The sequence below is a fragment of the Scyliorhinus canicula genome, chromosome 23 (assembly GCF_902713615.1).
Source record: "Scyliorhinus canicula chromosome 23, sScyCan1.1, whole genome shotgun sequence".
In the NCBI taxonomy this organism is placed as follows: domain Eukaryota; kingdom Metazoa; phylum Chordata; class Chondrichthyes; order Carcharhiniformes; family Scyliorhinidae; genus Scyliorhinus; species Scyliorhinus canicula.
The window spans coordinates 22,241,805-22,265,717 of NC_052168.1; the positions used below are offsets into that span (position 1 = coordinate 22,241,805).

Genomic DNA, 23,913 nt, shown 5'->3' on the forward strand with positions numbered 1-23,913 from the left:
AGTCTGCACGTCCTCCCCCTGTGTGCGTGGGTTTCCTCCGGGTGCTCCGGTTTCCCCCCACAGTCCAAAGATGTGCGGGTTAGGTGGATTGGCCATGCTAAATTGCCCGTAGTGTCCTAATAAATGTAAGGTTAAGGGGGGTTGTTGGGTTACGGGTATAGGGTGGATACGTGGGTTTGAGTAGGGTGATCATGGCTCGGCACAACATTGAGGGCCGAAGGGCCTGTTCTGTGCTGTACTGTTCTATGTTCTATGTTCTAAAAAGGTCGAGAATCAACCCGCAAAATCCTGCCAAACACATCAATGGCTGGTGGTAAGAGAGGGAGAGATTCCTGGTCAACCACGCTTAATGTGGAGTGGCGCCCCTCACGCTATAAGCTGCTGGTGACAGACGGCAACTCATTCCGGGAATTACTGGCTACGGAAACGGACAGAAGACTGCCTTAGTTCATCATCAGGAGTGGGGAGGGAATTGGAATTGGAAACCGTTTGCCAGAGAGGAATAATGCGAATGACAGGTCTGGGATCACATGCCCCCAGTGGACAAACTGTGTAGTTCAGACTCGAGCACCAACAACAACAACAACGACGTACATTTATATAGAAGAAAAGAAAAATACCGCAGATGCTGGAAATCTGAAACAAACCCCCCCCCAACAGGAAGTGCTGTAAGAGTTCAGCAGATCAGGCAACGGTTTGTGGAGAGAGAAACAGAATTAACACTTCGAGTCCGTATGACTGCTCTTTCAGAGGGCCAGGGCAGACTCGATGGGCCAAACGGCCTCCCCCCAGCACTGCAGGGATTCTGCAGGCCACTGAAGGGACGGCCACCAATAAAGGAGCAATAAACATCGGCAAAGCAGAAGATGCGAGATCTGGAGGAGCACAGAGATCTAGGAGGGTTTTTAGGAAGGTCAAAACGACGATGAGGGTTTTAAAATCGAGGTACTGCTGGATCGGGAGCTCATCTAGGTCAGCACACGGGCTGAAGGGTAAACAGAACCTGGTACAAGTAACGACACCGGCGACAGGAGCTCTGGAGGATTGACAGATCATGGTTCTCAGATGGAGATTCTAAGATGGGGAGATGCCGTGATTCACCGGCCAGGCTTGCCTTTTCTCTTACCTCCTCACCTACCCCGTGCATATTCCCGATAAGGAGACGATACACTTGCAATCTTTGAAATCTGCAACTTGGCGTAAGGATTTATTTACGCATCTAAATGCATTCCATCCTGCGCTCAAATGAAATGGAGCAGTTTAACCTTTTCTTTGATGCGCTGGTTGAGAAATCTGCGAATGGGTCCTCCACTACTGTGTCACCACGAGCCTCCCGCCGCCAGCCAACATGCACGCTGAGATGCATACAGTTCCACGCACTGCAAGTTAGGCCTGATCAGCAATCTTGTAACTAGGGCAAGCTTGACACAGAAATGGAGCACGTCAAAGCTATCCTGCGGGGCAATCAGATCATTGTTCGCTGTTGTTGCACGTTTTACTTGAGTGTATTACGCGTTTATTGGAGTGTATTAACACGCCTCCGTTTAAAGGCCGTGTGCTTAACACTGCTACAGCTCTGTGTGTGTAATTTCAGCTCGGAGTCGCCAGGTGCCATATATAGACACCTCACAAGTATCTCAAGGTCAGGTTCAAAGTAATAAAACTATACACCGATTAGTAAGTTCCAACAATCAATATTTATTATACAAATATAATAAATACGCATGCACACGCTAAAGACTAATACCTATTTCTACTATTAAACGACTAAATACTTATCTAAGTAGGAACGAGCAAGGTCAGGGGACAAGGCCTTTGTTCCTTTCTGGGCTGCACCTTCTGTTCGTTACTAGTCGAATACTGTATAAGTAATGCCGGGTTCACGTAGCGAGCGTCGTTTTGGGACTTACTGAACGATGGCTGGTGCTCAACGGCTGGTGATGGAAGACAGGATCAACGGCTGGAGTCGGAGTCAGGATACAACAGCAGATCTGGGTCGAAGTCAAAACAGCAGTCCAAGCCGGAGCACAAAACAGACAGAACCATGTGCGGGGTCTATCTTTATAGGGCCCCCAATGTCCGTGTTTTTTCGGGGCGGGTCTTTACCTGCCATGTATCGATTGGATCAATTCCCAATCGATGTCTTACAAATCCCCCAATCTGAGGGTCTCTTCTCGATGGGTGGGGCGGTCTCTAGGGTCTTTTGTGATGGATACTTCTGGTGCCGTTTCGTCTGGGCGTCCACTCAAAGTATCCATTCAAACCCAAATGTTGCTATTGTGTGTGCCCAGATCTGGATTGCCTCATTACTATGCAAAGCGTTTTGCTATTTACACCTTTGGTTGAGATCTTCCACCTGGCCATAAACTAGTTTTTCTACGTGCAGAATGCTAATTAGCTTTTGCAGACTGCTTGTCCTGGCTAAACTGTTTTCTCCATTTTGTTAGCCCAGTGTCCATCTTAGGTGGCTACACTGTGTACCACCCACACTCACAAATGGACCAAAGGCTCGGACTATCTCAAACGACCCTGGGAAGGCAAAGTGCCTGAGATACCCGGACAACAGGTGAAGCAAGCTGCGTGACGCTGCTCCTATACAATGGCGAGTGGTATTTTCCAGAGGGGACGCCGTGATTCAGCCAAAAAGACGATCTGCCTTCCGCACATTTGAGCAACGTCATGTAGGCCTCAGGTCCCAGTAACTGACTGATCATTGTTCTGTCAGTTGTTCGTAATAAGCAGACTGTCCTCAACCTGACCCTGCTGGCAAAACTCAAAACAAAACCTCGACTGTTACATGTGGTTCTGCATTGGGCAGCACTTGCTGAACAATCAGGAGTGTGCTAATAGTTACACTAACAGACAATTTAAAATATTTTGTTGAGCTCAATGTTTTTTTTTTTTTTTAAATTTGTTCATGGGATGTGGGCATCGCTGCCTGGGCCAGAATTTATTGCCCATCCCCGAGGACATTTAAGAGTCAACCACTTTGCTGTAGATCTGGAGTCACATGTAGGCCAGGCCGGGTAAGGACGGCAGATTTCCCTCCCTAAAGGATATTAGTGAACCAGACGGGTTTTTAACGACAGTCGACAATGGATTTTGTGGTCAGCATTAGACTTTAAATTCCAGATTTGAACCCGGGTCCCCAGAGTATGACTTGGGGGGTCTCTGGATTTCTAATCCTGCGACAATACCACTACGCCGTTGCCTCCCCATGTGCGGCTTCACTTCGGAGTTCAGAATAAATCAGTTCAAACTTTCCTCTTTGTGTCGCCTGGATTACTACGCTGGCGACGAGGAGCAAGAATGGGATTCTGGGCAGCCCCGCTTCAAAGGCAAACAACAACAACTCCGGTTAGGAAATGTACACGGAGAACCCAGGAATACCAGAATTTGGGAAACCCGGTCCGTATGATGCGGCTGTGGCAGATTGGACCCTGTACTCCGAAAGAATGCGCTATTCCACGCAAATGGTATAGAAGATGGCGACTGACTGATGTTTGGGCATCATTAAGAGTTTGACTTACCCGGCAGTCCTGTATGCCAAAACCTTTAAAGAATTGGTGGAATTGGGGCAGCTCGGTGGCGCAGTGGGTTGGCATTGCTGCCTCACGGCGCCCAGCTCCCAGGTTCGATCCCGGCTCTGGGTCACTGTCCGTGCGGAGTTTGCACATTCTCCCCGTGTTTGCGTGGGTTTCACCCCACATCCCAAAGATGTGCAGGGTAGGTGGATTGGACATGCTAAATTGCCGCTTAATTGGAAAAAATGAATTGGGTACTCTAAAGTTATATAAAAAAAGAAACCGGTAGAATTAATGGCAAACCCGACACCATTGTTAATTCTCCAACAGCTACAGGCTTAATATGGTCGGAAGAATCCCTGGAGAACCCATAATGGAATTCCTGACCAGACTCAGCAAGCTGGGCACAGAGTATGGGTCATCCCTGCTGGAGATGCTCCGAGACCAACTGGTATGCAGGATAAACAATGTTGCGACAAAGAGAAATCTGGTTGCGGAACCTGCCCTGGGCCTTAAAAGAGGCACAGAACTGGCGCTGTCCCTGGAAAGTGCCAAGAAAAAAGGGGCCCAGGAACATCAAGGTTCGATGGACTGCAGCATGCTCAGTGTTGGACGTTCCCCCGTATGGAATAAGCAGGCTCCAGTAGAAAGCCCCTCCCCGCCCCACCCACCACCTGTTTACCACTCAGCCACGGCACGCCAGGAAATGGGTGGACGGTCATCCCAGAAATGGGAGAGAAGATTTCCCCAGAGGACTTCGGGCGGCAGTCAGGAGAGCGCGTACCTGCAATGGCCAAGTCAGGGCTGCCAGAATCAGCGGTATGTGTATCTCCCAGGCTGAAGCCAAAGGCCCAGCCCTTCCAAATCCACCAGCCCCAACAGGGCCAACTTGTAAACCGCAACCCCCACCCCCAAAACTGCCCCAATCTAAATTAAACTCCGGGTCAACAGTCACCCCCAGGAAATGGACACAGGAGCTGCTGTCTCCATTATAGAGGAACAGGCCATCAGGCGTCTCCGAGAGGGCATCATGCCCCTTTGCCTGCGGGACACCAGGGTCAGGCTGGCCACGTCCTGGGGGAAGCCTCTATGAGTTGGAGGAACGACCATGACCCTGGTCAGCCATGGGCGGCAGACGGTCCTGCCCCCCCTATTGGTCGTACAAGGATGAGGACCCAGTCTCCTGGGCGGAAACTGGCTGCGATTGGACTGGCAGCAAATTTTCATTATACGAATAGGCGGCCGATACAAAGTCATTGCAGGAAGGCTTCGGCAAAATCAAAGGAGCCAGGGAAAAAAATCTACATAGACCCGGAGGCTCTGCCTAAGACCCAGAGGCCCTGCCTAAGACCCAGAGGCCCTGCCTAAGACCCAGAGGCCCTGCCTAAGACCCAGAGGCCCTGCCTAAGACCCAGAGGCCCTGCCTAAGTCCCGGAGGCCTTGCCTAAGACCCAGAGGCCCTGCCTAAGACCCAGAGGCCCTGCCTAAGACCCAGAGGCCCTGCCTAAGACCCGGAGGCCCTGCCTAAGTCCCGGAGGCCCTGCCTAAGACCCAGAGGCCCTGCCTAAGACCCAGAGGCCCCGCCTAAGTCCCGGAGGCCCTGCCTAAGACCCAGAGGCCCTGCCTGTCCCGGAGGCCCTGCCTAAGACCCAGAGGCCTTGCCTAAGACCCAGAGGCCTTGCCTAAGACCCAGAGGCCTTGCCTAAGTACTACTTCAGAGAGCGACCAGTCCCTATGCCTTGCTCACCAAGGTAGAGGCCAAACCTGGATGGCTGGAGAGCCTTGGTATCATATGACCAGTACAATCTGCGGAATGGGCTGCGCCAGTATTTCCAGTACTAAAGCCCGACAAGTCAGTCTGCCTTTGTGGAGACTATAAATGGACTGTCAACAGAGTCTCCCGCCTTGACCGGTACCCCATGCTGCGCATCAAAGATTTTTACTCAAAGCTGGCTGGAGGCCACATGCTTACCAAGCTGGACATGAGCCACACTTACCTCCAGCTGGAGCTCGATGCGGTATCCAGAAAATATGTCACCATCAACAGCCATAAGGCGTCACATGAATGCAGCCGCCTTCCTTTCGGAGTCTCATCGCTGTGCGCCATTTTCCAGCGGGTATTGGAAAATATCCTTCAAGGGCTGCCTAGGGTGGCAGTGTACCTGGATGATGTGTTAATCGCAGGAGCGACGGACAAAGAACATCTGGAAAACTTGGAGGAAGACCTGCGAGGATTCTCCAACGTGGGCGTCGAGCTGATGGGCCGCCTATTGTTTCACAACCGAGGTGGGAAAGTGGAGTCAAAACAACAGGCCCCAAAAAAAAAATGCGATACCCAACGACCCGATAGGACCTTCGGGACGGGAGATACCATCTATGTTCATAATTTCAGAGACAGATCTCCTTGGATCCCAGGAGTTGCAGTGGAGACGACCTGCCCCGTGTTGTACAAGGTGGAGACCAGGAAGAGAACCTCAAAAAAACATGTTGATCACCTCAGGAGCAGAGAGACCTCTGTTGCCCTCAACGTCCTTGGAACCCACCTCCTGGCGGAGACCCAACCCCATGTCAAGCCCAAGAGTCGTTCCCCAAGAGGATGAAGGCTTGGGCTCAGAAACGGAGACTGAGATGACTGACGCCCAGCCGGAAGTCAATGTCGAGGAAGACCCCATCCCCCATCAGTGGCCCTTCGACACTGGGCTAGGAAGCGACGATCCCCCATCCGCTTCACGCCCCTAGATCCGGCTCTGCCGACAGTGGACCCAAGGCCGTGTGTGAAGAGGCAAAGAAGGCCTTTTGGTCGTGGGGGAGGATCTAGACTTGTGGAGGCGGGAGGAGGAATGTGATAACCCTGCCTAGGACTACGGGGAATCACTTATCGACCCCCTGTGAGGCAGTGGAGTACGAGTTCCCATAGTAACGGGGTGGGCCTGCCTAATTGGGACTCATTATCGAGCCTTTTAGATACCGTCCCAGGCCCGGACTGGGCGTTCCAATACAACACGAGTACTCTGTGAGTGTGGCTTTACTTTTGAGTGGAGTTTAACCGTCTCTCTCGGTTTCTCCTGGATTGTTACCGTGTCGCGTCTTTTCGTCCGACGTCACTTCGTCCACGTCTTTTGGTCCAACGTCTTTTTGTCCAATTATCCAATTACAAATTAACTCCGTATAAAACCATTTAATTGCTAAAATGCAAGTACAATACAGCAAGTGAATTTAATTGCTAAAATGCAAGTAATTGATAAAATGCAAGTAAAATGCAAGTTGAAAAATGCAGTTAAAAAATCTAAAAATGCAGTTAAAAAATCTAAAAGTTTACTAATTACTTAAAATTCCCGAAGTTACTTAAAATTGATGTAAATTGACACAATGAACTTTGCCATTTCGGGATGGGCGAATTAAGAAAGAGAACGATAATATCTATCCTTTAACGAGGCTCGTTAAAGGAAAGAGACCGGTAATAAAAATCCTTTATTGCATATTATACCTTGCTATGTGCATTAGAGAAGATTTCTATTTACAAAAAGTTAATGTGGGGAGTGGAGTGGAGTGCTAATAAGCAAGTTACAAAAAGTCAAGTTACAAAAAGTCTTTGACGAAAAAAATAATCGGACAAAAAGACGTAGGACCAAAAGACGTGGACGAAGTGTCGTTGGACGAAATGACGTCGGACGAAAAGACATAGCACCGATTGTTACACAGTGCCACAAGAGGTTCAGTCATCTCACACAGGCGAACATCTTCAGATTTATGGTTTACAAGAATGGTTTGATGTTCAGGGTTACAGGGAAAAAGGCAGGGGAATAGCATGAAGTCAGGTAGCACATTGGGAGAGCCAGTGCAGAAACGATGGACCGATTAGCCTCATTCTGCACCGGACCACCAACTTCTCACATTTCACCACACCCCTCACCCATTGCTGTCTGCCTCACACCCACCTCCCGCGGCCTCCACAGCCCCCCCCAGCTGTGACAGGCACATTACCAAAACACAGTGCCACATATTCTGCCCTCCCCCTTACAGGACAAGATGCCCCATAGCCAGTGGGAGCAGGGCCGAACCGGCTGGCCACCTCCTGCACCCAGAGCCCAGGGAGACGGCACTCCCCATCAGGGGGTCTGCTGAGGCAGAGTCCGTGGCATTTGGCACCAAGAACACGGGGTTGGCAGCATACAACCGGCCCACAGCAGACGCCATCTCCCTGGCCCTACACTCATCCCTGGAGCAGCTTCTACATCAGACCCCTATTTATTGACTACAGCTCCGCCTTCAACACCATAATCCCAGCCAAGCTCATATCAAAGCTCCAAAACCTAGGACTTGGCTCCTCCCTCTGCAACTGGATCCTCGACTTTGAGACCCCAGACCACAATCAGTAAGAATGAACACCAACACCTCCTCCACAATAGTCCTCAATACCGGTGCCCCGCAAGGCTGAGTACTTGGCCCCCTACTATACTCTCTGTACACACAAGACTGCGTGGCAAAACTTGGTTCCAACTCCATCTACAAGTTTGCTGATGATACAACAATAGTGGCCGGATCTCGAATAACGACGAGTCCGAATTCAGGAGGGAGATAGAGAACCTAGTGGAGTGGTCTAGCGACAACAATCTCTCCCTCAATGCCAGCAAAACTAAAGAGCTGGTCATTGACTTCAGGAAGCAAAGTACTGTACACACCCCTGTCAGCATCAACGGGGCCGAGGTGGAGATGGTTAGCAGTTTCAAATTCCTAGGGGTGCACATCACCAAAAATCTGTCCTGGTCCACTCACGTCGACGCTATCACCAAGAAAGCACAACAGTGCCTATACTTCCTCAGGAAACTAAGGAAATTCGGCATGTCCACATTAACCTTTACCAACTTTTATAGATGCACTATAGAAAGCATCCTATCTGGCTACATCACAGCCTGATATGGCAACTGGTCGGCCCAGGACCGCAAGGAACTTCAGAGAGTCGTGAATACCGCCCAGTCCATCACACGAACCTGCCTCCCATCCATGGACTCCATCTACACCTCCCGCTGCCTGTGGAAAGCGGGCAGCATAATCAAAGATCCCTCCCACCCGGCTTACTCAGTCTTCCAACTTCTTCCATCGGGCAGGAGATACAGAAGTCTGAGAACACGCATGAACAGACGCAAAGACAGCTTCTTCCCCACTGTCACCAGACTCTGAAACGACCCTCTTATGGACTGACCTCATTAACACTACACCCTGTATGCTTCATCCGATGCCAATGCTTATGTAGTATGAGCCTAACGTCTGTGGTGGGTAAAGTCTTGGAGAGGATTATAAAAGATACGATTTATAATCATCTAGATAGAAATAATATGATTAGGGATAGTCAGCATGGTTTTGTGAAGGGTAGGTCATGCCTCACAAACCTTATCGAGTTCTTTGAGAAGGTGACTGAACAGGTAGACGAGGGTAGAGCAGTTGATGTGGTGTATATGGATTTCAGTAAAGCGTTTGATAAGGTTCCCCACGGTCGGCTATTGCAAAAAATACGGAGGCTGGGGATTGAGGGTGATTTAGAGATGTGGATCAGAAATTGGCTAGTTGAAAGAAGACAGAGAGTGGTAGTTGATGGGAAATGTTCAGAATGGAGTTCAGTTACGAGTGGCGTACCACAAGGATCTGTTCTGGGGCCGTTGCTGTTTGTCATTTTTATAAATGACCTATAGGAGGGCGCAGAAGGATGGGTGAGTAAATTTGCAGACGACACTAAAGTCGGTGGAGTTGTAGACAGTGCGGAAGGATGTTGCAGGTTACAGAGGGACATAGATAAGCTGCAGAGCTGGGCTGAGAGGTGGCAAATGGAGTTTAATGTGGAGAAGTGTGAGGTGATTCACTTTGGAAAGAATAACAGGAATGCGGAATATTTGGCTAATGGTAAAATTCTTGGTAGTGTGGATGAGCAGAGGGATCTCGGTGTCCATGTACATAGATCCCTGAAAGTTGCCACCGAGGTTGATAGGGTTGTGAAGAAGGCCTATGGTGTGTTGGCCTTTATTGGTAGAGGGATTGAGTTCCGGAGCCATGAGGTCATGTTGCAGTTGTACAAAACTCTAGTACGGCCGCATTTGGAGTATTGCGTACAGTTCTGGTCGCCTCATTATAGGAAGGACGTGGAAGCTTTGGAACGGGTGCAGAGGAGATTTACCAGGATGTTGCCTGGTATGGAGGGAAAATCTTATGAGGAAAGGCTGATGGACTTGAGGTTGTTTTCGTTAGAGAGAAGAAGGTTAAGAGGTGACTTAATAGAGGCATACAAAATGATCAGAGGGTTAGATAGGGTGGACAGCGAGAGCCTTCTCCCGCGGATGGAGGTGGCTAGCACGAGGGGACATAGCCTTAAATTGAGGGGTAATAGATATAGGACAAAGGTCAGAGGTGGGTTTTTTACGCAAAGAGTGGTGAGGAATGCCCTACCTGCAACAGTAGTGAACTCGCCAACATTGAGGGCATTTAAAAATTTATTGGATAAGCATATGGATGATAAGGGCATAGTGTAGGTTAGATGGCCTTTAGTTCTTTTTCCATGTCAGTGCAACATCGAGGGCCGAAGGGCCTGTACTGCGCTGTATCGTTCTATTGTATACCTTGTGTTGCCCTATTATGTATTTTCTTTTATACCCTTTTCTTTTCATGTACTTAATGATCTGTTGAACTGCTCGCAGAAAAATACTTTTCACTGTACCTCGGTACACGTGACAATAAACAAATCCAATCCAATCCAATCTTACGCCCCTTCTTAACTGTGACACACACACTTCACACACACACACACACAGACCTTCCCCTTCTGATTTCCTGCTCTCTCTCTCTCTCACTCCTGAGAACTGCCACCTGCCCAGTTACAGCAACCCCAGGAGGGACAGAGAGAACAACAGCCCCGGCAGCCCAGACACCGACACTGCGTGTATCGTGGGTGCCAAGTGTAGAGTTGGGATCCTTACGCGTGGGTGCATCATGCCAGGGCGTTGCGCTGTCTGGAGGACAGAGGGCTCAAGATGGGCCAAACGCCCCGTTCTGCGCTGTAGGGATTCCATGTTTCTGTGACTCGAGTGCAGAGAACAGACGTGGGCAGAGACTTAGTGGACATTCCCACTGCTGAGCCCAACCGATTGATCTCTATCGCTGCAATCAACAAAGAACAAAGAACAATATATGGGGTCAGAAACAGGCACTTCGGCCCTCCAAGCCTGTACCGGTCACTTGTCCTATCTCGACCCACTGCCTGTATCTTTCTTTATCCCATCTGTTCATGTGTCTATCCAGATGTCTTTTAAAAAATAAATTTAGAGTACCCAATTATTTTTCCCCAATGAAGGGGCAATTTAGCATGGCCAATCCACCTACCCTGCACATCTTTGGGTTGTGGGGGTGAAACCCACGCAGGCACGGGGAGAATGTGCAAACTCCACACGGACAGTGACCCAGAGCCGGGATCGAACCTGGGACCTCAGTGCCGTGAGGCAGCAGTGCTAACCACTAGGCCACCGTGCTGCCCTTATCCAGATAAGTCTTAAAGGTTGCTAACGTTGCTGCCTCAACCACCTCACTTGGCAGCGCATTCCAGGCTTCAACCACCCTCTGTGTAAACAAAAACTCCCCCCGCACATCTCCACTGAACCTTTCCCCCCTCACCTTGAACTTATGCCCCTTGTAATTGTCATTTCCACCCTATCTATACCCCTAATAATTTTATAAACTTCTATCAGGTCGCCCCTCAGCCTCCGTCTCTCTCGGGAGAACAATCCCAGTTCATTCAATCTCTCCTCCTAGCTAATACCCTCCATACCAGGCAACATCCTGGTAAACATTTTCTGTACTGTCTCCAAAGCCTCCACAACCTTCTGGTAGTGCGGTGACCAGAATTGGACACAGTGTTCCAAATGTGGCCTAACCAACATTCTATATAACTGTAACATAGGGCGGAATTCTCCGCTCCCGGGAAAAATCGGGAGGGCCGTCGTGAACACGGCCGAGTTTCACGACGGCCTCGGAGGCCGCTCCTCGCCCCCTATTCTCCCCTCCCGGCGGGGCTAGGAGCGGCGCTCCGTAACTCTCGGCCACAGGGGCGTCACGCCAAGAATGACGCGGCCGGCGCGCCTAATGACGTGAGCCGCGCATGCGCAGGTTGGCCGGCCCCAACCCGCGCATGCGCGACTGACGTCAAGACGCTGACGGCACGAACACGTGCATGCGCGGTGGCCGTCTTTCCCCTCAGCCGCCGCTTGATCTTGCGTGGCGGCGGAGGGGAAATAGTGCGTCCGATTTGGACGCCGGCCCGATGATCGGTGGGCACCGATCGCGGGCCTGTCCCCTCCCGAGCACGGCCGTGGTGCTCTTTCCTTGCTAGGCCACCCACAAGCCCCAAACGGGCTTCTCACTCCCGTTTCACGACGGCAACGACCAGGTGCGTTTGCCGCCGTTGTGAAGCGGCCGTGAACGGCAGGCCGCTCGGCCCATCCGGGTCGGGGAATCGCCGTTCGCCGTGAAAAACGGCGAGCGCGATTCTTCCGAGCCGGGGGGGAATCGCGGGGGGGCGCCAGGGGGCGTGAAATTTGTCGGGGGGCCCTCCCGCAACTCTCCCACCCGGCATGGGGAGCGGTGAATCGCGCCCTAAATTTTTGTGCTGTTATACTCTATATACCGTCCTATGAGTGTTCTTCAAAATCGGGGGGGCAACCCGAGGGTGGGTCGCGGGCGGGTGTCGGGAGGGTCGCGGAGCCGTTGTCCGCGGCGCTCCCGATCGCGCAAATCCCCGCGCAGCAGCCGGCTTTTCATAACGCCGGCTGCAAGGGGCCGCAAACATGTTCCAAAAAAAAAATTGGCCGCATTGCGCATGCGCGCACGATGATCGCCGTGCATGCGCATTCCATGAACATGTTAAAAATATAACGGCCGCATTGCGCATGCGTGGATGATGATCGGCGGCATGCGCAGTGCGGCCGCTATTTTAAAAAAAAACGATTACAGCTTTTTGTTTTCCAAGTTCTGTAGTGGTTTTTATTCATTTATTTTATTAATTTAATTTTTATTTTTTTCATTTATTTTATTCATTTTATTTTTTTTACAAGTTCGGGGGGAGTTTATTTGATAAAATTTTACAGGAAAAAAATGCAGAACTTTGGACAGATGGAGACTCCATACTTTCCTCCACCGGACGGCTTCACCTTCATCCAACAGGTTCCATTGGAGGAGCGAGTACGAGGGCCAAAGGGACCCAAAACCATTTCCTCCATTTTTGTCAGCAGCAAACAAGGTAAGAGAAAATGGTGGGTCGCGCAGGTCGGCCGGGTTGGGTCCCAAAGGTCGGCCGGGTTGGGTCCCAAAGGTCGGCCGGGTTGGGTCCCAAAGGTCGGCCGGGTTGGGTCCCAAAGGTCGGCCGGGTTGGGTCCCAAAGGTCGGCCGGGTTGGTAAAAATGGGTTTGAAGAACACTGCCATATGCTTTCTTTACCACCATTTCCAACTGTGCTGCCACTTTTAAGGATCTGTGGACCTGCACACCCAGATCTCTCTGTGTCTCTGTGCTCCTGATGGTTCTGCCATTTATTTTATAGTCCTCATTTGAACTGGATCTTCCAAGATGCATCACCTCGCATTTGTCTGCCTTAAATTCCATCTGCCATTTCTCTGCCCAATTTTGCAGCCTATCTATATCCTGTTGTATTCCCTGACAATCTTCATCCCTATCCGCAACTTCTGCAATCTTAGTATCATCCGCAAACTTGCTAATCAGATCCGCTACATTTTCTTCCAAGTTATTTATATATATTACAAAGAGAAGAGGTCCCAGAACTGATCCCTGCGGAACACCACGAGAACATAGAACATAGAACAGTACAGCACAGAACAGGCCCTTCGGCCCTCGATGTTGTGCCGAGCCATGATCACCCTACTCAAACCCACGTATCCGCCCTATACCCGTAACCCAACAACCCCCCCCCCCCTTAACCTTACATTTTTTAGGACACTACGGGCAATTTAACATGGCCAATCCACCTAACCCGCACATCTTTGGACTGTGGGAGGAAACCGGAGCACCCGGAGGAAACCCACGCACACACGGGGAGGACGTGCAGACTCCACGCAGACAGTGACCCAGCCGGGAATTGAACCTGGGACCCTGGAGCTGTGAAGCATTTATGCTAACCACCATGCTACCGTGCTGCCCTAAAAACATAGAACAGTACAGCACAGAACAGGCCCTTCGGCCCTCGATGTTGTGCCGAGCAATGATCACCCTACTCAACCCCACGTATCCACCCTATACCCGTAACCCAACAACCCCCCCTTAACCTTACTTTTTAGAACACTACGGGCAATTTAGCATGGCCAATCCACCTAACCCGCACATCTTTGGACTGTGGGAGGAAACCGGAGCACCCGGAGGAAACCCATGCAGACACGGGGAGGACGTGCAGACTCCGCACAGACAGTGACCCAGCCGGGAATCGAACCTGGGACCCTGGAGCTGTGAAGCATTTATGCTAACCATCATGCTACCGTGCTGCACGGTGCAGAAGAAGGCCATTCAGCCATCGAGTCCTCATAGACCCATTTAAGCCCTCAAGCCCACACAGAGAGTGGTTGAGGCCTGGAATGCCCATAACCCATTAGTTACAGGCCTCCATTCAGAAAAACACCCTTCCCTCTGCCTTCTATGGCCAAGCCAGTTCTGGATCCATCCAGCTAGTTCACCCCTGACCCCATGTGATCTCATCTTTTGAACCAGCCTGCCATGAGAGACCTTATCAAATGCTTTACTAAAGTCCATGTAGACAACATCCACAGCCCTTCCCTCATCAATCGTTTTTGTCACCTCCTCAAAAAATTCAATCTAATTAGTAAGACATGACCTCCCTCGTACAAAACCATGCTGCCTGTCGCTAATAAGACCTTCATAGAACATAGAACAGTACAGCACAGAACAGGCCCTTCGGCCCTCGATGTTGTGCCGAGCAATGATCACCCTACTTAAACCCACGTAACCCGTATACCCGTAACCCAACAATCCCCCCATTAACCTTACACTACGGGCAATTTAGCATGGCCAATCCACCTAACCCGCACATCTTTGGACTGTGGGAGGAAACCGGAGCACCCGGAGGAAACCCACGCACACACGGGGAGGACGTGCAGACTCCACACAGACAGTGACCCAGCCGGGAATCGAACCTGGGACCTTGGAGCTGTGAAGCATTGATGCTAACCACCATGCTACCGTGAGGCCCTCTCAGCTGTGGCCAATGAGGACACAAAGGTTTCTGTCCGAGGCCCAGCGATTTCATCCCTTGCCTCCCTCAGTAATCTGGGGCTTTTCACAGTAACTTCATTGAAGCCTACTTGTGACTATAAGCGATTATTTTTACTATTATTATAATAATCTGGGAAGAATGATGGGGTGTAGATTAATTTGTTCTTAATCTAGGACAAAAATTCGGTACAACATCGTGGGCCGAAGGGCCTGTTCTGTGCTGTATTTTTCTATGTTCTATGCCATCTGGCCCTGGAGATTTGTCTACCTTAATGCTTTTTAACACGCCTAACTCTTCCTCCCTCGTAATAACAACCTGTTCTAAAGTGTTTACAAATCCCTGAGACACCACCAATCAAGGTGTCTCTCTCCTTTGTGAATACCGATGCAAAATTCTCATTAAAAGGACCTTGCCTCCTTCCTCTGGTTCTATACATAATTTCCCTCTTTTGTCCTCGAGTGGACCAACTCTTTCTCTAGCTACCCTCTTGTTCCTAACATAAAATGTATAAAATGCCTTGGGACTCTCCTTAATCCTGTCTGCCAAGGACATTTCTTGACCCCTTTTTGCCCTCTTACCTCCTTGCTCGAGCTCTTTACTTTCCGTGTACTCCTTGCATGGGGCAGCAGGGTAGCATGGTGGTTAGCATAAATGCTTCACAGCTCCAGGGTCCCAGGTTCGATTCCCGGCTGGGTCACTGTCTGTGTGGAGTCTGCACGTCCTCCCCCTGTGTGCGTGGGTTTCCTCCGGGTGCTCCGGTTTCCTCCCACAGTCCAAAGATGTGCGGGTTAGGTGGATTGGCCATGATAAATTGCCCGTAGTGTCCTAATAAAAGTAAGGTTAAGGGGGGGGGGGGGGTTGTTGGGTTACGGGTATAGGGTGGATACGTGGGTTTGAGTAGGGTGATCATGGCTCGGCACAACATTGAGGGCCGAAGGGCCTGTTCTGTGCTGTACTGTTCTATGTTCCTCAAGTGTTTTATCTGTTTTTAGTTGCCTGCATCTCACATATGCATCTTTTTTCTTTTTGACAAGATTCTCAATTTCCCTGGTCATCCCGTGTGTGCGTGGGTTTCGTCCGGGTGCTCCGGTTTCCTCTCACAGTCCAAAGACGTGCAGGTTAGGTGGACTGGCCATGAGAAATTGCCCTTAGTGACAAAAAAAAAATTAGGAGGTGTGATTGGGTTACGGGGATAGGGTGGAAGTGAGGGCTTAAGTGGGTCGATGCAGACTCGATGGGCTGAATGGCCTCTTTCTGCACTGTGTGTGTTCTATGTTCTAAATCTGGTTGCCGTCCCCCAATTTAGCACCTTAACCCTTGGACAACACTCGTCCTTTTCCATGAGTATCTGAAAGCTTACAGAATTGTGGTCACTGTTCGCTATATGTTCTCCCACTACAACGTTGATGACCTGACTGGGCTCGTTCCCTAGTACTAGGTCCTGTATAATCCCCTCTCTAGCTGGACTATCCACATATTGTTCCAAAAAACCTTCTTGGACACACTTGACAAATTCCTCACCTTGCAGACCCCTAGCTCCAAGTCAATATGAGGGAAATTAAAGTCTCCCACTATAACAACCCTATTATTTCTACATCTATCTAGAATCCGCTTATATATCTGTTCCTCCACGTCCTGTGGGCTGTTGGGAGGCCTGTAGTACACCCCCATCATAGTGACTGCCCCCTTCCTGTTTCTGAGCTCTACCCACAGTGTCTCGTTGCTTGATTCTTCCATGATGTCCTCCCTCTGTACAGCTGTAATATGTTCTCTAACCAATAACTTTTTAAAAATAAATTTAGAATAGAATAGAACAGTACAGCACAGAACAGGCCCTTCGGCCCTCGATGTTGTGCCGAGCAATGATCACCCTACTTAAACCCACGTAACCCGTATACCCGTAACCCAACAATCCCCCCATTAACCTTACACTACGGGCAATTTAGCATGGCCAATCCACCTAACCCGCACATCTTTGGACTGTGGGAGGAAACTGGAGCACCCGGAGGAAACCCACGCACACACGGGGAGGACGTGCAGACTCCACACAGACAGTGACCCAGCCGGGAATCGAACCTGGGACCCTGGAGCTGTGAAGCATTGATGCTAACCACCATGCTACCGTGAGGCCCCAATATTTAGAGTACCCAATTCACTTTTTCCAATTAAGGGGCAATTTAGCGTGGCCAATTCACCTACCCTGCACATCTTTTGGGTTGCGGGGGCGAAACCCACGCACACACGAGGAGAATGTGCAAACTCCACACGGACAGTGACCCAGAGCCGGGATTCGAACCTGGGACCTCGGCGCCGTGAGGCAGCAGTACTAACCATTGTGCGGCCGTGCTGTCCCCTCTAACCAATAATTGCAACTCCTAGATATTCAAGTAGTGCGGGATTGGGACTGGCTAGATAAATTGAACTTGGCCCGGTTGGTGGATCAGATGAATGATGATTTCCACTCCCGTTGCCTCTAGCCGGCAGAGTCCAAACGGTGAAAATTACGGTCCTCCCGAGATTCCTGTTTGTATTTCAATGTCTTCCCATCTTTATTCCACGGTCCTTTTTTAAGCGGGTCAATAAAGGTATTGCGGGCTTTGTGTGTGTGTGTGTGTGTGTGGGGGGGGGGGGGGGGGGGGGGCAAGACCCCACGAGTGAGGAGGGTAATGCTTGAGCGGAGCTGGAGAGAGGGTGGGCTGGCGCTGCCAAACTTTAGCAATTATTACCGGGCGGCTAACATAGCCATGATTAGGAAGTGGCTGGTGGTGGTGCTGGGGGTTGACATGGGTGCGTATGGAGGTGGCATCATGCCAGGGCATACGTCTGGGGGCGTTGGCAACTGCGCCTTTGCCGTTCCCGCCAGTGCGGTACTCCACCAGCCCCATGGTGGTGGCGGCCCTGAGAGTCTTGGGGCAATGGAGGAGACATGTGGGAGCAATGGGAGCATCGGTCTGGGCCCCAATCTGTGATAATCACCGGTTTGCCCCGGGAAGTATGGATGGGGGGTTCCGAATATGGCGGAAAGCGAGGATTGAGGACTTGTTTATAGAGGGGACCTTTCTGAGTGTGAGGGCGCTGGAGGAGAAGTTTGGGTTGGCGAAGGGAAACAAATTTAGATATCTGCAGGTGCGAGATTTCCTTCGTAAACAGGTATCAACCTTCCCGCTCCTACCGCTAAGGGGGATTCAGGACAGGGTAGTTTCCAGAGGGTGGGTAGGGGAAGGGAGGGTCTCGGACATTTTATAAGGAGGCGGAGGAGACGCAGACCGAGGAGCTGAAGCGAAAGTGGGAAGAGGAGCTGGGGGGAGAGATAGAGGATGGTCAATGGGCGGACATGTTGAGTCAACGCGACCACAACATGTGCCAGGCTCAGCCTGATACAATTTAAGGTTGTTCACCGGGCTCACATGACAGTGGCCCGGATGAGCAGGTTCTTTGGGGTGGAAGACAGGTGTGCAAAATGTGCGGGAGGACCAGCGAATCATGTCCACATGTTCTGGACATGCCCGAAGTTTCGGGGATTTTGGCAGGGGTTTGTGGATGTCATGTCCACGGTATTCAAAACAAGGGCGGCATCGAGTCCAGAGGTGGCGATTTTCGGGGTATCGGAAAATCCAGGAATCCAGGAGGAGGAAGAGGCAGACGTTCTGGCCTTTGCTTCCCTGGTAGCCCGGAGACGGATACTATTATCATGGAGGGACTCAAAGCCCCCGAAGTCGGAGACCTGGCTATCGGGCATGGCTAGCTTTCTCTGTTTGGAGAAAATCAAGTTCACCTCAAGAAGGTCCCTGTTAGGGTTCACCCGGAGGTGGCAACTGTTCACCGACTTCTTCGCGAAAAATCAATCGTCGGCAGAGTGGGGAGGGGGGGCTAGGTTAGCGTGGATTAGTGGGTTAATTAATGGTGAGACCTGTGGGGGAGGGAGAATATTTTTATATTCTCATCTACATTGTTTATATTGCTGCTGTTGCAATGCCCAAAAAAATACCTCCATAAAATGTTTATTAAAAAAAAATAATTGCAACTCTTACCTTCCTCGCTGTCTCGTCTGAAACACCTACATCCTCGGAATATTTACCTGCCAGTCCTGTCCCTTCGTAACCAAGGCTGGTTTAGCATAGTGGGCTAAACAGCTGGCTTGTAATGCAGAACAAGGCCACCAAGGGTTCAATTCCCGTACCAGCCTCCCCGAACAGGCGCCGGAATGTGGCGACTAGGGGCTTTTCACAGTAACTTCATTGGAGCCTACTCGTGACAATAAGTGATTATTATTACTATTATAAGTTTCCATTACCACATCCAGACCTTCACTGAGATCAACCTCATTTCAGCTGTGCAACCTAAATTAAAATGTGCTTTTTAAAACCGGCGGCTTGTCTCCATTTTGCCGCAGTTGGATGTCACAAGTCTACTGTGCAACACTTTAAGGGGCACAAGCTGCTGGTGTGGAACAATCATCGCCCCTCACTGGTGTTCGACACCTTTAAGGGCACCCGCTCCGCGGCTGTCGCAAACTGCGGCAAAAGCCCAGCGGCCACGGCGGCGGCCCGACCGCCTGCCGTAAAGTGAGAACATCGCCGACCTCCTGCCGTAAAGCCGGTCCCGTAAAGCGGGTCCCGGGCCGGGGGGCGGGAATCACAAACAGTCCGCAACAGGTTCGAGAGGAAAACGTCGACCCGAGAGGAGGAGGGTAATGGGGGGTGGGGGTGGTATGAGGGTAATTGGGGGGGTATGAGGGTGTGTGAGGGTAATGGGGGTGTGTGAGGGTAATGGGGGTGTGTGAGGGTAATGGGGGTGTGTGAGGGTAATGGGGGTGTGTGAGGGTAATGGGGGAATGAGGGTAATGGGGGTGTGTGAGGGTAATGGGGGTGTGTGAGGGTAATGGGGGTGTGTGAGGGTAATGGGGGTGTGTGAGGGTAATGGGGGTGTGTGAGGGTAATGGGGGTGTGTGAGGGTAATGGGGGTATGAGGGTAATGGGGGAATGAGGGTAATGGGGGTGTGTGAGGGTAATGGGGGTATGAGGGTAATGGGGGTGTGAGGGTAATGGGGGTGTGTGAGGGTAATGGGGGTATGAGGGTAATGGGGGTGTGAGGGTAATGGGGGTGTGTGAGGGTAATGGGGGTATGAGGGTAATGGGGGAATGAGGGTAATGGGGGTGTGTGAGGGTAATGGGGGTATGAGGGTAATGGGGGTATGAGGGTAATGGGGGTGTGTGAGGGTAATGAGGGTGTGAGGGTAATGGGGGTATGAGGGTAATGGGGGAATGAGGGTAATGGGGGTGTGTGAGGGTAATGGGGGTATGAGGGTAATGGGGGTGTGAGGGTAATGGGGGTGTGTGAGGGTATTGGGGGTATGAGGGTAATGGGGGAATGAGGGTAATGGGGGTGTGTGAGGGTAATGGGGGTATGAGGGTAATGGGGGAATGAGGGTAATGGGGGTGTGTGAGGGTAATGGGGGTATGAGGGTAATGGGGGTATGAGGGTAATGGGGGTATGAGGGTAATGGGGGTGTGTGAGGGTAATGAGGGTGTGAGGGTAATGAGGGTGTGAGGGTAATGGGGGTATGAGGGTAATGGGGGTGTGTGAGGGTAATGGGGGGGGTGAGGGTAATGGGGGTATGAGTGTAATGGGGGGGTGTGAGGGTAATGGGGGTATGAGTGTAATGGGGGTATGAGGGTAATGGGTATGAGGGTAATGAGGGGGTATGAGGGTAATGGGGGGTATGAGGGTAATGGGGGGTATGAGGGTAATGGGGGGTATGAGTGTAATGGGGGGTATGAGGGTAATGGGGGTATGAGGGTAATGGGTATGAGGGTAATGGGGGGATTTGGGTAATGGGGGGTGAGGGTAATGGGGTGTATGTGAGGGGGGTGAGGGTAATGGGGGTGAGGGTAATGGGGGTGTATGTGAGGGTAATGAGGGGGTTATGAGGTAATGGGGGTGAGGGTAATGAGGGGAGGATGAGGGTAATGGGGGAGTGTGCAGGGTAATGAGGGGAGGATGAGGGTAATGGGGGCGTGTGCAGGGTAATGAGGGGGGGAGGGTAATGGGGGAGTGCAGGGTAATGAGGGGAGGGTGAGGGTAATGAGGGGAGGATGAGAGTAATGAGGGGAGGATGAGGTGGGGAGGAGGGTAATGAGTTGGGGAGGAGGGTGTTGAGGTGGGGAGGAGGCTGTTGAGGTGGGAGGGGTGAAGTAGGTGACATTCACCCAACCAAAAAAACTTGTCTCCCACATTCTGCCCTCTGGCAACTTTGAGATCATTCAAGAGTCTGCTGCCCGAGCCTGAACTCTCACCCGAGTCCCATCCCCCTGTCACCCCCTGTGTTCACTGACCCCCATTCCCCCTGTGCTTACTGACCCCCATTCCCCCTGTGCTTACTGACCCCCATTCCCCCTGTGCTCACTGACCCCCATTCCCCCTGTGCTCACTGACCCCCATTCCCCCTGTGCTCACTGACCCCCATTCCCCCTGTGCTCACTGACCCCCATTCCCCCTGTGCTCACTGACCCCCATTCCCCCTGTGCTCACTGACCCCCATTCCCCCTGTGCTCACTGACCCCCATTCCCCCTGTGCTCACTGACCCCATTCCCCCTGTGCTCACTGACCCCCATTCCCCCTGTGCTCACTGACCCCAATTCCCCCCTGTGCTCACTGACCCCCATTCCCCCTGTGCTCACTGACCCCATTCCCCCTGTGCTCACTGACCCCAATTCCCCCCCGTGCTCACTGACCCCCATTCCCCCCCCGTGCTCACTGACCCCCATTCCCCCTGTGCTCACTGACCCCATTCCCCCTGTGCTCACTGACCCCAATTCCCCCCCGTGCTCACTGACCCCCATTCCCCCCGTGCTCACTGACCCCCATTCCCCCTGTGCTCACTGACCCCCATTCCCCTGTCACCCCCTCTGCTCACTGACCCCCATTACCCCGTGCTCACTGACCCCCATTCCCACGTCACACCCCGTGCTCACTGACCCCCATTCCCCTGTCACCCCCCTGTGCTCACTGACCCCCATTCCCCCCGTGCCCACTGACCCCCATTCCCCCTGTGCTCACTGACCCCCCCCATTCCCCCTGTGCTCACTGACCCCCCCATTCCCCCCGTGCTCACTGACCCCCATTCCCCTGTCACCCCCCTGTGCCCACTGACCCCCATTCCCCCCGTGCCCACTGACCCCCATTCCCACTGTGCTCACTGACCCCCCATTCCCCCTGTGCTCACTGACCCCCCCCATTCCCCCCCTGTGCTCACTGACCTCCATTCCCCCTGTGCTCACTGACCCCCATTCCCCTGTCACCCCCCTGTGCTCACTGACCTCCATTCCCCCTGTGCTCACTGACCCCCATTCCCCTGTCACCCCCCTGTGCCCACTGACCCCCATTCCCCCTGTGCTCACTGACCCCCATTCCCCCTGTGCTCACTGACCCCCATTCCCCCTGTGCTCACTGACCCCCGTTTCCCCCTGTGCTCACTGACCCCCGTTTCCCCCTGTGCTCACTGACCCCCATTCCCCCTGTGCTCACTGACCCCCATTCCCCCTGTGCTCACTGACCCCCATTCCCCCTGTGCTCACTGACCCCCATTCCCCCTGTGCTCACTGACCCCCATTCCCCCTGTGCTCACTGACCCCCATTCCCCCTGTGCTCACTGACCCCCATTCCCCCCTGTGCTCACTGACCCCCATTCCCCCCTGTGCTCACTGACCCCCATTCCCCCTGTGCTCACTGACCCCCATTCCCCCTGTGCTCACTGACCCCCATTCCCCCTGTGCTCACTGACCCCCATTCCCCCTGTGCTCACTGACCCCCATTCCCCCTGTGCTCACTGACCCCCATTCCCCCTGTGCTCACTGACCCCCATTCCCCCTGTGCTCACTGACCCCCATTCCCCCTGTGCTCACTGACCCCCATTCCCCCTGTGCTCACTGACCCCCATTCCCCCTGTGCACACTGACCCCCATTCCCCCTGTGCTCACTGACCCCCATTCCCCTGTCACCCCCCTGTGCCCACTGACCCCCATTCCCCCTGTGCTCACTGACCCCCATTCCCCCTCTGCTCACTGACCCCCATTCCCCCTGTGCTCACTGACCCTCATTCCCCTGTGCTCACTGACCCCCATTCCCCCTGTGCTCACTGACCCCCATTCCCCCCTGTGCTCACTGACCCCCATTCCCCCTGTGCTCACTGACCCCCATTCCCCTGTCACCCCTCTGTGCCCACTGACCCCCATTCCCCCTGTGCTCACTGACCCCCATTCCCCCTGTGCTCACTGACCCCCATTTTCCCCGTGCTCACTGACCCCCATTCCCCCTGTGCTCACTGACCCCCATTCCCCCTGTGCTCACTGACCCCCATTCCCCCTGTGCTCACTGACCCCCATTCCCCCTGTGCTCACTGACCCCCGTTTCCCCCTGTGCTCACTGACCCCCATTCCCCTGTCACCCCCTGTGCTCACTGACCCCCATTCCCCCCGTGCTCACTGACCCCCATTCCCCTGTCACCTCCCTGTGCTCACTGACCCCCATTCCCCCTGTGCTCACTGACGCCCATTCCCCCTGTGCTCACTGACCCCCATTCCCCTGTCACCCCCCCCCGTGCCCACTGACCCCCATTCCCCCTGTGCTCACTGACCCCCATTCCCCTGTCACCCCCCCCCCTGTACTCACTGACCTCAATTCCCCCTGTGCTCACTGACCCCCATTCCCGGTGCTGAGGACCTGGGTTCGAATCCTGGCTCTGGGTCACTGTCCATGTGGAGTTTGCACATTCTCCCCGTGTCTGCGTGGGTTTCACCCCCACAACCCAAAGAGTTGCAGGGTAGGTGGATTGGCCATGCTACATTGCCCCTTAATTGGAGAAAAAAAAAAGCGGCTACTGTAAATTTAAAAACAAAGACACGGGGAGGATGTGCAGACTACGCACATACAGTGACCTAAGCTGGGAAATGAACCTGGGACCCTGGAGCTGTGAAGCAACTGTGCTAACCACTGAGCTAACGTGCTACCATGCCGTGCCACTCCCTGTCTCGGTAATCCCTAACTCCACAACCCTCTCCGGAATCTGCGCTACTCACCGGCCATGCGAATCACCGGCCATGCCTTCTGATGCCT

General features: G+C 52.4%; 1 protein-coding gene across 2 annotated transcripts in view; it reads right to left on the minus strand.

Moving 5' to 3' along the window:
• csdc2a (cold shock domain containing C2, RNA binding a) overlaps positions 1–19,206 on the minus strand; it is a 71,532-nt gene extending 52,326 nt beyond the window's left edge. The window contains exon 1 of one of the 2 annotated variants that reach the window (XM_038783890.1): positions 19,093–19,206. The gene's annotated coding sequence lies outside the window, so the exon portion shown is untranslated. Of the gene's footprint in view, positions 1–18,829; positions 18,910–19,092 lie in introns of those variants that run through there. The other variant, XM_038783889.1, reaches the window with a different exon arrangement.
• Between the last annotated feature and the right edge of the window lie 4,707 nt (positions 19,207–23,913).